We start from the raw sequence: 17,629 nt of genomic DNA, 5'->3' as shown, positions 1-17,629 counted from the left end.
TAGGGTGTGAGGGAAGCTGCTTGCGAGTCACAGCCAAGGCCACGCTGCCATTTGCTGGACCTCCTGAAAGCATTCTGACCCAATGACCTACTTCATGCAGGGCGGACTGTGCTGAAGGTGACAACACAGTACAACTGCCGGAGTCTGTCAAGTGCAAAACGCCCTGGGTCTATGTGTCCTTGTTTGAGGACTGATTGTATTTTAACCAGAAACTCTAACAGCAGCACTGGCCCTATCACAGGAAGCCTGGCTGTTTTCTGAGAGTGGAGCAGGCATGAACTTGGCCCTGGACTGATTCCCAAAGGAAGGGGGTAGGACAGTGTGACTCAGCTGACAACAGAAGTGCGGTCAGGAGGGCAAAGGACAGAGTCTTGAGGTAAGTCATCAGCATCTTGGAGGTCTCCTCCTCAGTGATGGCCTATACTCCCCAACCAGCCCAGGTTCCAGTGAAGACGCTCAGTCCCCAGGGAAAGAACACACAGACGCCAGACAAAGCCCCCGGAACAGAAGTACAGAACCTGGCCTGAGATGATGGAAGATCTTCCTCTCTGTCTCTCCTCCTCTCTGTATATCCGGCTTTCCAATAAAAATGAATAAAACCTTTTAAAAAAATAGTACCTTCTATCCCCAAAGAAGAGAAAATTTTGCACTGGTATTCTTTCCAAGGATATTTACAAGACATTGTACTATACAAGGTAAAGCTACATTGTTTTTAACTTAATTGGAAAGTCAATACTAATCTAAAACATCAACAGTTGAGAGTTACCAAAATATACTTAAGCCTAACTGTCATTTTGTTAACTATGATTTATTTTTACTTATTTTCAATGTTATTTGAAGTGGAGAGATACACAGAGATCTTTCAGTCCTCTGTTCACTCCCCAGCAACCTGCAACAGTTGGGACCCTAACTGGGCCAGGTCAAAGCCAGGAACTGGAACTAAGTACCAGTACCCAAGTGGGTGTCGGGTTGAGACACTTGATGCTTCCCTGGGTGCACATTAGCAGGAAGCTTCAATTGAAAGAAGAGTTGGACTCCAAGTGGGTTTTTTTTTTTAAGTTTTTAAAATTTTATTTTTATTGGAAAGGCAGATTTACACAGAGAAAAAGAGACTGAGAGAAAGATCCTTCATCAGATAGTTCACCCCCACAAATGGCCACAACAGCTGGTATTGAGCTGATCCAAAGCCAGGAACCAGATGCTTCTTCCAGGTATCCCAAGTGGGAGCATGGTCCTAAGGCTTGGGCCATTCTCTGTTGTTCTCCCAGACCCCAAGCAGGAGCTAGAAGGGAAGCGGAGCAGCTGGGGCAGAAACCCGTGCCCATATCGGATTCCAACGGATGCAAGGTGAGGATTTGGCCACTGAACCATCGTGCCGGGCTCTCTAACTGATATCTTAACCAATCTGCTAGACATTTATCCTCACTATAAGAGCTCAAAGAGAAAGAATAACCACTTGAGAGTAAGAAAATCAAAGAAGTTTATAAATGGAGAGGAATAGCATACTTTAACAGACTTCCCCTTTATTGTGTATATATTACTTCTGAAGCATTCTTATCTCCTCAGCTGTTCCATTTAAGCCAATCATGTTAATTCCATCCTCCTTGATGATGACTGGAGGAGGGATGACAAATGAAAACTGAGGAAGGATGTTACAACCTAAACCATGTCTCCTCAAGTTGATACGAAGCTCAAACCCTCAATATACTGGTATTTGATGATGGGACCTTTGAGAGAAGATCAGGTTGAGATGAGGTCCTGAGGCACAGAAAACTTGCTTTTAGACTCTCCCACACATGTGAGAATACAGTTGGGGAGATGGACTTTTACACACCAAGAAAGATCCCTTACCATAATTACACTCTGTTCTTTGACTTCCAGAATGCTAAGAAAATAAATTTTGTGATTGAAGCCACCCAGTCAATGAGATCTTGTTAAACCAACCCAAGTTGATTAATACGAATGGCTTAATGGACATTGAGGAGATGTTTCCTCATGTTTTGAAGAATAATAATAAATCTCTTTTTCGTGGGCTGCATAGTGGAGCTGGTTAGATGAAGGAAACAATATGGAAATAATAGTCGCACCCACTTTCCTATAGCCCTTGAACCTTTTTAGCCCTAATTAACTATGTAAAAATTGTCCAAAATATAATAATAATAGTAAAGAACTAAAAAAGAAATCTCTTTTTCAGGCCAAATATGATGGTCCAGTAGCTGGATCTTTGACTTGCACGGACCATCGGTTTGTGCCTCAGTGTTCCTGCTTCTGCTCCAGCTCCCTGCTATGGCCTGGGAAAGCAGTTCGATTACGGCACAAAGCCTTGGCACCCTGCACCCATGTGGGAGACCCAAAGGAAGCTCCTGGCTTGGGATCAACTCAGTTTAAGGGGTGACCAGAGGATGGAAAATCTTTTTGCCTCTGTAGATTTGATCTGATTTTCCAATAAAAATGAATAAATCTTGGGGAAAAAATGAATCTCTTTCTCACTTATCTATTAAAACGCAAACAAGAAGAATCCAGATGGCAGAATAGAATAAGGACACGCTTAAACCGATGGAGAAATATTAGCCAATGTGAAGCAGACAGCGCATATTCCAGGAAACAGGAGAGGACAGAACAACAGCAGAGCGGCACCTGGAGTCTGATAGACACAGGAAAACAGCAGACACAACAGTGTGGTGTTGCAGTGACTGATACTCCAGCGGCATTCAGCTAACGGCAATCTGAACTCCACCAGCAGCCGGAAATCCACCAGCAACCAGATGGGAACGGACTTTCACTTCGAGCTTGGGAGGTGAACCCAGGCAAAGAATTGTCTGTCCTGCTGGTCCATTTGATTTGACCAGGAGCAGAGACAGAGCAGCAGATCCCAGATGGGCAGTGCGAGTTCAGCATGGATTTCACACCCCAGTCAGCCCCCTGGAGCCGAACTGGGCGCCATTTTGCATAAAGAGGCAAAGGCAAGGGAAAGGACTGAGCATACACTGAGCTGGGAGTGAACTCATTTCTGACTCAGTGAACTGCATCAACGTGGCATTCTACAGGTTCCATCCAAGACAGGTCTGGGTAGCCCTCAGACCTGATGGCTAGCAGATCAAGAACTCTAGAGTTGGTACATCAGGCGCCATGTTTACACTGTGGCAGAAACTTTAGGACTGCAGGGGACAACAGTGAACTGCACATGTGCTGAGCTCATGAGAACTCACTGAGTTCCATGGATTGCACTGGTCCCTCAGGAAAATAATACTGACTATGGCATCGTACAGGTCAAAATAGGTCTGTGTGGCACCCAGACCTAATGTCCAACAGGTTCTGGCAACATCAGCGCCAACAACAGCATAGCTATATAGGACACCTGGTGTCTCCCTAATCCTGGGACCTGCTCCAACCAGAAGTGGAAGAAAGGTTGTATAGACAACGGTGCAGCCTCAGCACAGTATCACAGGAGGTGGAAATTGGTGATCCAGGAGTTGAGGCTACAGAGTTCTTTGTGGAAATCTAACATAAGAACCCAGACCTGGAACTCACTGGAGGGAGTGGCACAAATGGCTGCAAGCAAAAAATTGTGTACCAACGGCAATAAGTAAAATCAAACTGTAGAACTGTGGGTGACACAGCTTAGAAACCTGCCCCAAGGAGAAGACTCTGCTAACCAGAAGTACAATGACCAAGAGCAAAAGAGACATAGGCACTATGAATATTACTGAAGACTCCCCTGCAAAGCAGCAAAACCCTAAGCCAACCTCAGAGTTAACTGAGGAAGACATCGAGAATATGGGGGACACAGAATTCAGAAGACTCCACTGCCCCTGTTAATGTGCTTGGAAAAGAAGCAGAAGACAGCCCAAGTACTTGGGCCCCTGTCATTCACATGTGAGACTCTGATGGAGTCCCTGGCTCCTGGTTTCAGCTTGGCCTAATATGGCCATTGTGGGTGTTTGGGCAGCGAATCAAGAGATGAAAGCATGCTGTCTCTGTCTCTGTCTCTCTCTCTCTCTTCCTTTCATAAAATCTTTTAAAAATAATTAAACACCTTATTCCAGTACATGAAACATATAAATCATAACTATCATTGTTTTTACATGGGCAGCTACTTTGCCAGTCACTTCATGGGGTGATCATCACTGGCATGTCTATTTACCAGGAAGTTCCTCATAGTGAAGGCTATGTTAAGCAGAACCTGTCTTTGAAAAATAAGACTGGAATAACGGGTAGGGAAGTATTGTGGACTCACCCCTTGGCAAAGCAGATTTAGAGTGAGGCTGACAACAAAGTGGCTGGCAGGAGACGCAGAAGAATTGGCATATCTGCTGACAACGGAGGGCTCCTTCCTAATTTCCGGATTTCAGCTACAGGTTTTCCTGTGGCCCTAATAAGTTAAACAGCCAGTTCCACCTTAGAAACTTCCTTATATTCTTTCTCTGCTCTCATCACAACTTCCATTATTTGTTTTGCTGGAATGCACCCTTATACAAACTCTACTTCTGTTTAAATGATTAAGCGATTTAAACAGGTGAAAAACAGTAAAATTTAAAAAGCTCATGTATTTCTTATTCAGTTTTATGTTTTCAAAAGAGTCAAATGGCCTAATAGCATATCTAAAGTAAAATATTAAAAACATCTGAAAATGTTCCAAAATCACATTGTTTACTTGATGGTGTGCCGTTTTTAAACAAAACCAAGGTAACCAGGAAGATAGTTGCTCTAGGCCACTGGACAGCTCTTCCTTGAATTGTTGTAGCTGGTAATTAAAGTGGTATACATGGTATGATTGTTAGTGTTTGCTATTCTTATCAGTTTGTGCTGTAAATTCTAAAAACTATTCAATCCATGAACATTCATGAAACCATTTCCTTATAAGAAGTATGTAGAAGAGATTAGAGTTGTGACCCTAGAGAAAAAATATAGCAAATGTGCATGTTCATCATAGCATTATTTATAATAGTTAAAAAAAGAAAAACAAAACAAGAATTCAAATAATAGAGAATTATATGAATTCAATTATGGCCCATGTGTAAAACGCCATTAAAATACATGGTATGGGGGGGCTGGCACTATGAAGCAGTGAGCTAAGCTACCACTTGTGATTCTAACATCTGGATTGCTTGGTCAAATCCCAACTACTGCACTTTTGATTAAACTTCCTGCTAATGTGCGTTGGAAGGCAGTGAAAAGTTGCTGGAGTACTTGGGCCCCAGACATCCACACTGGTCCTGGCTTTGGCCTGGCACAGATTTGGTTGTGTGTGTCTTCTGTAAGCCCCAATGAACTGCCATATGCCCCATGTGCATCTGGGCATGCCACCCACTACACTGTTTTCAACAAATGAGGAGGCCCACTTCTGACACATGCAACTCCACAGCCAGACCACAGATACTGCAATTTTCCCTGTGGTTAGAGTCCAGCAGTCTAGTTGTAAGGGTGGGGTGATCCCCAAAGAGACCTCACCAGAGGTGACTCTAGATCTGACTCCTGCGTGTGCTAGCCAGTATAGGGTCCAGCTTAGTCCATCACCCACCCACATTAGCCTGCACACATATTATTGGTGGTTGCAGTTGCTGAATCATTTCTGTCTCCAGCCCCATCTCTTACGGAAACCAACAGATGCTACAGCACAACCCAACCCTGCCAAACACACATCCAGTTCTAACACACTAGTGAGAACTGCAGGCTAACTGAAGTGACTCACAATAACCCCACCAGGCCTGACGCCAAGCTCCGATTCCTGCACGTACTGGTATGTGCATCAGACTGGTCCAGTCTGCTCCACATCCCATTTTGTTATTATATATGTATCTATGAGTGTTTCAGCCTAGTTCAGCCTAACCAACCCCACTACCTAGCCCACATTTATGCCGGCAGGTGCTACTGCCTGTCCAGCCAAATCTACCCCCAGCCCTGGTTCTGAGGTTCACTGGTGGGAGCTGCAGCCCATCAGAGAGGTGCCCACACTTTCCCTACTAAGCCCACTCCCATCCCTGGATCTTGCACTTTCCAGGTGGTTCTGCAGTCTAGCTTGACAGGACTTGCCCCCATTCCCAGCACTTGCCAGCTGATGCTATTATAGACTCTGACCAGCCTGTACTTTCTCTGGCTCATGCATGGACCAGTGGATTTGGTTACTTAGCCCAGCCATCTCTCCCCCTAACCCTGATCACATGCAGGTCAACAGGTGTTGTGGCCCTGCCTAGCCTGATCTGTCCCTGGTCCCAGCTGTCATGCTCACCAGTGGGAACAGTGGCCCAGCAGGGAAGGACCCCCACCCCCAGTGTCTTATGTGTGCCGGTGGGTGTTATGGCCCCGTCTGGCACGACTTAACTCATATCAGCATTCACCAGCGGGTGCTGCAGCCTGGCTCAGCCTGCCTATCCCCAGTTCCAGCTCATGCTGATGGATGGCCTAGCCCAGCCCAAGCAGCACCCAATCCTGGCCCTAAGGTGAACTGGCTGGTGTTGCAGTCCTACCTTGCCTGTCCTGCACCCATCCTGGTTCTCACATCTGCCAGTGAGTGTTATGAATTTGCCCAGTCTGGCCCACCCCAAGACCTAAGCTGCACGCATGCCACCAGGTACTATAATCTGGCTTGGTCTGGGCTGTTCCTTGTCTTGGTTTTGTGCTCACCTGCAGGGACTGTGTCCTGACAGAGGAAATCCCCAAGTTCCTCTATCAGGTCTCCTCCCACATACCAGTGGGTCCTTGGCTACAACCTGACTTGGCCCATCTCCTGTCCTGGCAGGTGTAGCAGCCTTGCCTAACCAGCACACCTATTCTGGCTTTTACTACTCAATGCTACAGCCCAGCCACACCTGATCCAGCTCCAGCCCCAGCACTCAGCATGGTTCAGAGAGTGCTGACACCTAGCCCAGCCAGTACCACAATCACTGTGGCTCTTGTGAGCAACAGTGGGTGCTGGAGCCTAGTCCTGTCTGGCACACCCCAGACCCAGTCCACACCCATGCCCCGAGGTATACTGCAGCCATGTCTAGCCCAGATTGCCACCCCTGTTCTGGCTCTCACACTCACCAGTGGGAGCTGCAGCCTAGCTGGGGTGTTTCCTTAGCTCCCCAACCAGGCCTGTTCCCAGCCACAGATTTTGTGGGTGCCAGTGGTTGCTCTGACCCAGCCCCGCATAGCCCATTCTCTGTTTGGGCCTTTGACTTGGGATTCTGGAGCCTGACCTGGCACAGCCCACCTCCAGTTCCAACTCTTGCTGGTGGATGCAGCGGCCTAGATCTGCCCAGTCTGTCCCCATTCCAAGCTTTCAGGTAGACCAATAGGTGTGATGGTCTATCCCAGATGGCTGCACTCCATCCTGGCTCCTGGACAGGCCAGTATACTAAGGTTTGGCTTGACCCTGCCCAGTTCTACCCCCAGCCCCAACACCAACCCACATACCTGCCGACAAGTGGAGCAGTAGTGGAAGCTACAGCCCACCAGGAAATTTCCCAAGTTCTCCCACCAGCCCACTATCAGACCCAGATCTCACATGTGCCAGAAGGTGCTAGGCCCTCATGTAACATAGTCTGCCCTTTTTGGGTGTGCCTGTGGATGTTGTGGCCCAGCCTGTCTCTATTCTTCCCCCAGACTGGTTCTCTCACGTACTGGTTAGTGTCATGGCTCAGCCTAATGTAATCCATCCCCTATTCTGACACTCGCTGATGGGTACTGTGATCTAACCCTGACATATAGGCCTCCAGCCATAGCTTTAGTGTGTGCCATGAGTGGTGGTCAGCGGTAGTTGATGCTAACTAACCCAGGTTCGGTCTTCCACGTGGGCAAGTGTATCAGTCTGACCCATAAAGGTCTTCCAGCTTCCCTCCTCCAAATCCCTGGGTCTCAGCTCCTCATTTACCTGCAAGTACAATGGCCTTGTTGGTGGAAGTTTCCCAGAAGTCATTCTTCACCTCAACATATTCTCTCAGTGATCCTCCCTCCCACGTCTCCATACCCTCTTTCTGGAGCAATCCAGAGTCCCTGTGCTCACGAGCAAATGAGTTTCCCAGCCTCGTCTTCCCAAGTCCAGTCTTCCAGTGGGTTGGCATGCTAACCTGGAGCTCTGCCCCTCTACCAGGAACCCAAGTTCATAAACTCGTTCCCTGACCCAGTCCTCTGGCATACATGCCACGCTGAGACCTTACTCCTCTGCCTGCCTGTATGCAAGCACATGTGTGAAGCCTCAGGCCTGGCCCACCAGCACAGCGCATCAGCATGGGCCTTCTCCCCGTGCCCACCCACCTTTGGGACTGAAACATGTGCATGAGTCCCCAGGTCTGCTCCAATAGGTCCCGGAGTGAGCCACCAGATCCCAGAGCTCATAGAAGAGAACAAAGCTGCGGATGGCTCCATCTCCACAAGGCAGAAGAAAGCCACCGGCCAATAACTGTATTTTTTTCTTTTTTTTTTTATTAATTATTTTGCATTATGTTTCATAGGCTCTGGGAATCCCCCCACCCCTCCCCATGCCCTTCCCCCCTGGTGGATTCCTCCACCTTGTTGCAGTATTACAGTTCAAATTCAATCAAGATTCTTTCCTTGCAAACATATACCAAGCATAGAGTCCAGCTACTTATTGTCCAGATGGGTTGAACAGTTTCTTGGGGAGACTATTTCTGGTCCGAAGTTAGAGCTGGCAGAATATCATCCCAGTCAATTAAGAGTTCCAATATAACATCAACAGCAATTTGCAACATTATGGAATTGACATGGTTTTGAGTAACCAGTATAATAACTGTATTTTAATAATCATGTTTATTAACATGGAAAGATCAGTGGTTACTATCAGAGACATTACAATGGAAATATTAATAAACATAAATTAATTTGCTAATTTTCCCCTCTCCCAGCTGATATAATACCCTGTTAAGCCTTTAACTAAACTGCATTTGAAAATTGGTTATCTTTCTCAAACAATTCATTGGGAGCAAGTATACTTATAGACGCTTCGGCATAGCCAGAAATCACAAAAGCTTCCAAATTCATCACTGCTTTATCTATCTTGCCTGTAAAACCAGTCAGTCCAGTTGAATTACTTTTGGATCCCAAACATCTACTACTTCATTTTCCATTGGTTGAACCAAATAGTTAAAAAAAAAACTTGTGACATCTGTAGGAATATGCCTCAAATCAATAATCCCAGTCTGTTTCCTAATTGCTACTTCAGAATTCAGCCCTAAGGTATTCAAACTATCCTTATGCCAAGAAGAGATATGATTCAGTTCAGACTAAGAAGGGAAATTTGCTCAGGGTTTTGGGGCAGTGCCTTCACTTTAGACATGTTATGACAGTGTAATCTGCCCATGATGATGCCCATGACCTGGAACATCTATCATCAGGAAGTCGGTTGCTTAATAGATAGGAGAGGACTCTGCTGACACTGACCCCAGATATGGCTGAGGAAGAAGTGGGAAAAAGACATTGGTAGTGTGTTTCCTCAAGGTCCTCACCCCCTGCATGGCACAGAGTTTGGCTATTCCTGTCTGACAGGAAATGACATGTGTTTTGGAAGAGTGAACACTGTGTGCTGTTTCCCAGGGTCACATTTTCCATTTTGTTAACCAATGAGCTTGTTTTTTAAATACTGCGATGTTGGCAGATGATTTACCATCTGACCTAGGCTCCCTGAGGAGCTGAAACTGCTCAATCACAGCATGTCCACACTGCTGATCTTGGTTCTAATGCCACAAGGGGATGATGGGCCTTGGGTTTGACTTGGTTGACTGTATTTCACATAAGCAGAATCATTTTTCTTTCCTTTATTGGAAAGTCAGATATACAGAGAGGAAGAGAGACAGAGAGGAAGATCTTCTGTCTAATGATTCACTCCCCAAGTAACCATAACCACTGCAGCTGTGCCAATCTGAAGCCAGGAGCCAGGAACTTCTTCCAAGTCTCCTATGCTGATGCAGGATCCCAAGGTTTTGGGCTGTCCTCAATTGCTTTCCCAGGCCCACAAGCAGGAAGCTGGATGGGAAGTGGGGCTGCCAGGATTAGAACCAGTGCCGATATGGGATCCCAGGCGCGTTCAAGGCGAGGATTTTAGCCACTAGGCCACCGCACCAGGTCCGAGGGAAATCATTTGTGAAGATTCACATAGAGGCTGCAGTGTACCATGTGGGTTTCCCCTCCTGACCAAGGCATTCTGCCAGCTGCCAGCTGCCAGGAGGGATGTCTCCTAATGGCTCATAGTCAAGTCCCACTCTAGCTATTTTCCTGCTACCCTCTGGGGAAAGCTGGACCTGACATGACCCACAGGAGTGTCATATGAGGAGCGGCACAAAGGCCTCAATGAAGCAGAAGTCTGGAACAGCATCTCTGTTCCAGCTCTTCCCACCAGATGGTCTATTTCCAGGAACCTAATCAAAAATAATAAACAATAAAGCTAATAATGTTTGTAGAACAGGCACTCTTAAAGTGTTTTACATTAATGATTTCATGTAATTCTCATCTCCCTAAGTGATGGGTGCCATTACCAATCTTGTTTCAGAGATGAAGAGCATGAAACACAGACAGGGGCTGGCACTCTGATGCAATGAGGTAAAGCAACACTGCCACCACCTGCAATGCCAGCATCCCATACAGGCTGCTCCGCTTACCATCCACCTCCCTACTAATGTGCTTGCAAAGGCAGCGGAAGATGATCCAAGTGCTTGGCCCCGCCATTCGACACAGGACTCAAAGGAGACCCGGATAAAGTTTTAGGCCCCTGGCTTTGACCTGACCTAGCTCCAATTATTACAGCCTTTCTGGGAGTGAACTAGTGAATGGAAGATCTCTTTCCATCTGTAAACCTTTCAAGGAAATAAATCATCTTGGAGGGAGGAAGTGACAGAGAGTAAATGAAGCATAGAGAGGTAAAGCAGGTTAGGTTCACACAACTGGGAAGTGCCAAATCTGGGATCCAAGCTGAAGCTTTCTGTTCTGCCAGAGATCTTTGGCTTCCAACTCTACCCTTTCAAACACTTGGACAATACCTACTCAACCAGCCAACTCGATCCAGCACCACTGTGGCAAACTCAGGGCCAAGGAAAAGATCAAGTTGTTCTAATAATCAGATGCAGACAGATTAAGTTTGGGCTGGGCTCAGCTTGACTGCAGCTCAGAGGAATAGCAAGTCTAGGAACTCCCTGGCTCATCCTTAGCTCATGGGCTGTCTCAGAGGAAGCAGGCAGCAATCAGCTCAAGGTCGCAACGGAACAGCAGCTTCTCTACACAGTCCAAAGATTGCAGTCTTTTTACCAAAGACTTGGGCCGCTGCATCCATGTGGGAAACCTGAATGAAGCTCCTGGTTCATGGCTTCAGCCTGGCCTTTCCTGGCTAATGTAGCCATGTGAGGAGTGACCCTGATGGTAGAAGATTCTCTTTTCCCTCTCCACCCATAATTCCGCCTTTCAAACAAGATAAATCTTTACACACACACACAAAGTTGGGGAAACGTTAGGAAGTTTTTTTGCACCATAGGCAGCAATTACCTCACCATTGCCTAAGGAGGTAGGAATGGAGCAGAGAATCCAGTGCAACGGCAAGAGGATATTTGTTTAGCACAGCAGTTAGACAGCCACATCCCATGCCAGGTGGCCTAGGTTTGAATCCCAGCTCTGCACACTGCAGGAAGAAGCGACAATATCTAGCACTTGAGTCTTTCCCACCCTAAAAACCTGGATGAAGTTCTTTACTCCTGACTTCAACTTGGCCCAGTCATGGTTGTTGCTGAAATCTGGAGAGCAACCTTGCAGGTAAGAGCAGTCAATCTCCTTTCTCTCTCTCTTTTTCTCTGTCTCACTCTGTCTCTGTGGCTTGTTCAACCTAATTCTCTAGCTCTTAGATAAATAAATAAAATAAAATAGGTTGAAAGAATTGAAAAAAAAAACAAAAACAGAGAAATGATGTCCGAGGCCCTGGTTATGTTTAGCTGGGACTCCCTGCTACCTGAATCCCGGGGCCCCTTAGTGTTGAAGAAAGTCGATGTCGTTTGAGTTGTTTTCACTCTCAGCCATGAAGAGCAGCTTCTCCTGCATGTGTTCACCAGGCATTCAGTTAGGGATATCCCTACGGACATTTATTTTTAAAAGTGTTAGATTGGATTCTAGGGTTGTAAGTAGCAAGAGCAAACTTCATCTTAAGCATAAAAAGAAACTTTCAGCAAATTGGGGCATTTCACAGACTCCAAGGACAGAGTCACAGGTGGGCCTCAGGAATAAGCCTGAAACATTCACTGCATTCGGCCTGGCGCGATAGCATAGTGGTTAAAGTCCTCACCTTTGAAGTGCCATAATCCCATTTGGGCCCCGGTTCTAATCCCAGGAGCCCTGCTTCCCATCCAGCTCCCTGCTTGTGGCCGGGGAAAGATAGTCCAGGACCACCCAAAGCCTTGGGACCCTGCACCCGCGTGAGAGACCCGGAAGAGCTCCTGGCTCCTGGCTTCGGATTGGCTCAGCTCCAGCTGTTGTGGCCACTTGGGGAGTGAACCATCGGATGGAAGATCTTCCTCTCTGTCTTTCCTCCTCTCTGTGTATCTGCCTTTCCAATAAAAATAAATAAATCTTTTAAAAACAAACAAAACAAAAAACATTCACTGCATTGTCTGTGGTAATTTGACTTTTTTTCACATTACCCAAAGGCTGTCTTTGTTCTTCAGCCTCCTACAAAGAATCCGTATTTCCACGTGACAGCCAATAAATGGGTTTCTTTTCCCTCCCTCTCTGTCTCCTCCCCGAGGTCCCTATCTTTTGAAATCTCTCTGCCCAAGTTTCGAAATCCTAACAGAACAGACTTAGCTCAGCTTGGGTCAAGTAGCCAGTCTTGAACTAATAAACAGTGGCTGGGGGTTGGGCCTTGGTGGATGGGCTCAAGGCCGCTTCTAGGAAAGTGGTGACTCCTGCTGAACAGAAAGGACAGAGTGGGTGGGGACAATGAAAGGAAAGGAAGTTCCTGGCAACATTCACGGGAACAGCAGGGAATACGAGAAAATGAAACCAACATTACGAGATTACTCATGAAGTGATTCTTATAGATTTTGTTTTTCACCACAGAAAATCCGGCAGAGCAGTTCCTGTAACTTTAGTGACACACAGACAAGTGTGTCGGCTCCAGCTACACAACTGATAAGCTGCATGGCCTTGCGCCAGCAATTTACTTGCAAATGGGGATGACAAAACCAGTCCTCCGGTTAAGGATAAATGAGTCAATCCATGTAATATGCTTAGCACCCGTAGTAGTATTTGATGCTATTTATGAATTTCCTTCCATTGGTTAAAAAACTTTTTGAACAGCAAATAAAAAGTGGAAGGGTGGGGAGGTTTTTCTGCTGCTTTGTGTGCACCAAGCCATAAATCACTGGCGCCCTGAGAGATGCTTGGGCCTGTGGAATGAGGCCCAGTCAGGTGCTTTGCTAAGCGGGAGGACCGTCTATCCTGAGACGCAGAGTCTGCAGGGCTGCGATGCTGTATTGATTAGCTGTGAAAGAGTTTTCCCTGCAGGGGATTTGACAATAGCAGAACCATTAGTGGCTCTCCTTGAGAGCCATCTGGCATTGATTTTTCCACTGTACTTGCTGACAGAGGGCTCTCCAGCGCCTGAAAGGATGGAAACCGCTATTCTCTTACCTCTGCAGCTGTTGGCTTAGAATCACCTTGTTGTTCTAGATGCACTTTTAAAAAAGATTTATTTATTGACTTACTCCTCTGAAAGAGTGACACAGAGAGGAGAGAGAGAGGGAATGGCAGAGACAAAGAGAGATTTCTGTCCACAGGTTCACTCCCCAGATGGCCACAACAGTCTGGGCCAGAATGGAACCAGGTTCCAAAGGTCAGAAACTCCATTCAGGGCTTCCACATTTAGGCAAGGCCCCAAGTACTTGGGCCATAATCCACCGTTTTTCAGATACATTAGCAGGAAGATGGATCTAAAGTGGAGTAGTCAGGACTCAACCTGCTGCTCTGAGATACCAGTGTTGCAAGTGGAGGGAGGTTAAAACTGCTGTGCCACAATGCCTGTTCTTCCATATTCACTTTTCTTTTTTTAAGATTTATTTACTTCTATTGGAAAGGCAGATTTACAGAGAGAAGGAGAGACAGAGAAAAAGATCTTCCATGCACTGGTTCACTCCCCACGAGCTGAGCCAATCCAAAGCCAGGAGCCAGAAGCTTCCTCTGGGTCTCCCACGCTGGTGCAGGGTCCCAGGGCTTTGGGCTGTCCTCTACTATTGTCCCAGGACACAAACAGGATGCTGTATGGGAAACAGAGAAGCCAAGATATGAACTGGCACCCATATGGGATGCGGCACATGCAAGGGGAGATTTAGCCACTAGGCTACTACGCTGGGGCCTCCACATTCACTTTAACAACACAGACATAAGATAGAAAAATGACTGAAAAGATGTATTTCCAAGTTAGTTCTTGTATGTGCCAGGAGCAATATGATTCTATTTGAATATTATAAATTTATAAGTGTCTTTTTTATTTGAAAAGCAGAGAGGAAGAGAAGCAGAGGGAGCTCTTCCATGCTCATCCGTTGGTTCAGTCCTCAAATGCTCCCAACTGAGGCCAGCGCAGGTCCTGGCCTGGCTGGGAAGCCGTTCAGCTCCTGGAGTCTCCCCACTGTCTCCCAGGTATGAACGACAGCAAGAAGCCAGATCTGCAATGAAACTGGGACTGAAACCAGGTACCCTGGGCCAGGAGATCAGTGTCCTGGGGGGCATGTTAAACGTGACACCTGCTAGCCACCCCTCACTGTAAAATTTTTGTTCCATTTTCATTCCTGCAAATATTGTGTTTAGAGGAGAATTAACCTCCACTATTAATTTTATGTTGCCCTAACATAAAAACATCCTTTTTAAAGTCTGCCTGCCCTTTGTTTTGCTGCTACTCTGAAGATCACTGTTTATAACTCCTATTTTTGGCTTTTTGATGATTCATTCTGCATTGGTGATGACAGTCACATGATTCTCTGGAAAAAACAAGTAGCATTGCCATAAAACCTTTTGCTTGTCAGTTTACGTATCATGGTCAGCAATTCTACGGTTTAAAGAGAAAGTCAACTTTTTAGAGCTTTATTTTTCTTTAATTAGAATGATCCTTATTCCAGCTCCTATGTAAAAAAATATATATATACATATACACATACACACATATATATATATAGCTTCCAATTGAGCAGATTGTATTATAGTGCCTCTGATTACGAAGTTGATCATGAAGTGTTTACTACAGCAACATTGGAAGTAGCTGGCTTAATACATTGAAAGGGAAGCCAATTTTATTAGAAGCCAATTTTATTAGAAGAAGAAAACCAACTAACACAATTCATTAGCTGTCTCTTTATCAACTGAGAAACAGTTCTGCTGTATTATTTTCATGCTGGATCCAATCACCCAGTGCCTTGAAGAAGGATTTACAGATTTAACTTAATTCTCTTCATGTGATCTTTTCTATACCCTTGGATATTGTGCATTTAATAAACTATAGCCAGTGATGATGTATTGTTTGGTATATATTTCACTGAAATGTTGCAGTATCAACCTCTGCTGCTAGTTGCAAAGAGATACAGAATGACACCATGCAGCAATTATAACACCTTACATGGCACAACACCCTCTATGAGAAGGTCATGTATGCCTGCATGACAGAGTTACCACACAGCAGGTCATCATCCTATTGGCCCATAGGTCATACGTTCCTGGAAATAGACCATCTGGTGGGAAGAGCTGGAACAGAGATGCTGTTCCAGACTTCTGCTTCATTGAGGCCTTTGTGCCGCTCCTCATATGACACTCCTGTGGGTCATGTCAGGTCCAGGTTTCCCCAGAGGGTAGCAGGAAAATAGCTAGAGTGGGACTTGACTATGAGCCATTAGGAGACATCCCTCCTGGCAGCTGGCAGCTGGCAGAATGCCTTGGTCAGGAGGGGAAACCCACATGGTACACTGCAGCCTCTATGTGAATCTTCACAAATGATTTCCCTCGGACCTGGTGCGGTGGCCTAGTGGCTAAAATCCTCGCCTTGAACGCGCCTGGGATCCCATATCGGCGCTGGTTCTAATCAAAATTAGGAACCTAATAAAAAATAATAAACAATAAAGCTAATAATGTTTGTGGAACAGGCACTCTTTAAAGTGTTGGTCCTGTAAAGTCAGAAATAATCTGTTTGAGAATGAGGATGTCTAAACGGTCTAGTGTCATCATTGTGGATAGATTGTGAGTAACTCTCTCCTGGCACCTGACAGCTGTGCTGCTGTTAAAGCAGCCTGGAGAGTCTACTGCAGACCATTATGCAGAACTGCGTTTCTCAGAGAATGGTCCATTGATCCCTGAATCAGAACCAGCCAGGCTTGGTGTTAAAAATGCAGCTTGCATGCATGGCTCACCCTGGTTACCACTAAGATGAAAGATTGTGGAGTCGAGCCATTTTTAGTAACGGCCTCAGGTGGTTGTGATGCAACATAAACTCCGAGAACCCTTGACACAAACAGAGTGACTTGTCAAATTTGCCTGTATGGCTATGTCACTTTCCTACCTTAACTCTTAACTGACCTCTGCAAAGCCACAGAAACAAGCTGACCATATTCAGCCTGTCAAATAAGTTTTTGTGATCTCTTTAGTTTCTTTTCTTCCCACTTCCCTCTTTGTGCTTCAAAGTTCAGCAGCCAGAAATTGCTTGCTGGTTTTCCAAACAGCTACCGCTTCTTGCTTTCTTGTCTGTATTGACCAGCCCTCCTCGACCTGTAATGCTTTCTTTCATTCCAGGCCCCTCTATCTGGAGACTCCTTTATTTCTCCTCTCCCCTTCAGTACATCCCTAGGGCTAAATTTGCACCACCACTCTATCATCGATTTTCATCATACTGAATTATAAATGTAAGTGCTATCTTCCTATCCATTTTACCTATGAGGCCATAGAAACCTTGAGGACAAGATAAATATGTCAATTAGGTTGCAGGCATCAGAACTCACTCTGAATAAGTTAAATAAAAAGGAAGGAAGTATTGGTGAGATGCTGCAGGAGATAAAAGGAAGTGTGTCAGCTGTGCTTGGGAAGGGCAGCCAGAAGGAAGCTGCAGATCCCAGGGACGGGAACTCTCACTCACGCCAGGGCAGGGCCATGATGGAGAGAAGAGTACTGAGAGGCAGCCGCACCACATGTGTGGGAAACACACACACATTTCTATGGCACTGAACATCAGATGTGATCTACAGTCATACATAAAAAGATATCTGTTAAATACTCCAAACAAGAAAAGACGATTCCTTATTACAGAAAAAGACGAAGAGTTGCTTGGTGACCAGACACGATTGCTGCCTACACCATAGGTGCTTGTTCTTCATTGTGTTGTCAATGTCTAGTGAACTACTTGGTCCAAAGTAGGCTCACACTGAATGAGCATGGAATGAAGGAAATCAGGGTGTGCACGAGCAGGAAGCTGAACTGGGAGTAGAGTCTGGACTCCAACCCAGGTTCTCCTGTTTGGGACACCTGTATCTTCACCTGTAAGCAAAACATTGGCCCGAGGGAGGTTATTGTTTTTAAGCTATTTCTCTGTTTCTATGGAAAATCAGGACTCTAGTGATATTTACCTATTTCAGAAGATTATTATGAGGAATAAGTGAGTTAATTCATACAGAACAGTGGAACA

The 17,629-nt window shown here is 45.8% G+C and overlaps 1 protein-coding gene across 4 annotated transcripts in view; it reads left to right on the top strand.

The window, feature by feature from the left end:
* RNF125 (ring finger protein 125) overlaps positions 1-17,629 on the top strand; it is a 93,852-nt gene that overhangs the window by 32,023 nt on the left and 44,200 nt on the right. For 3 of the 4 annotated variants that reach the window (XM_058677133.1, XM_058677134.1, XM_058677137.1), the window contains one exon: positions 242-376. The exons of the other annotated variant lie outside the window; for it this stretch is intronic. The gene's annotated coding sequence lies outside the window, so the exon portion shown is untranslated. The remainder of the gene's footprint in view (positions 1-241; positions 377-17,629) is intronic. 4 annotated transcript variants of the gene reach the window in all.

The sequence above is a fragment of the Ochotona princeps genome, chromosome 18, assembly GCF_030435755.1.
Source record: "Ochotona princeps isolate mOchPri1 chromosome 18, mOchPri1.hap1, whole genome shotgun sequence".
NCBI classification, from domain to species: Eukaryota; Metazoa; Chordata; class Mammalia; order Lagomorpha; family Ochotonidae; genus Ochotona; species Ochotona princeps.
Note: the sequence above shows the minus strand (reverse complement) of the source record. Positions and strands in the feature narration are given on the sequence as shown.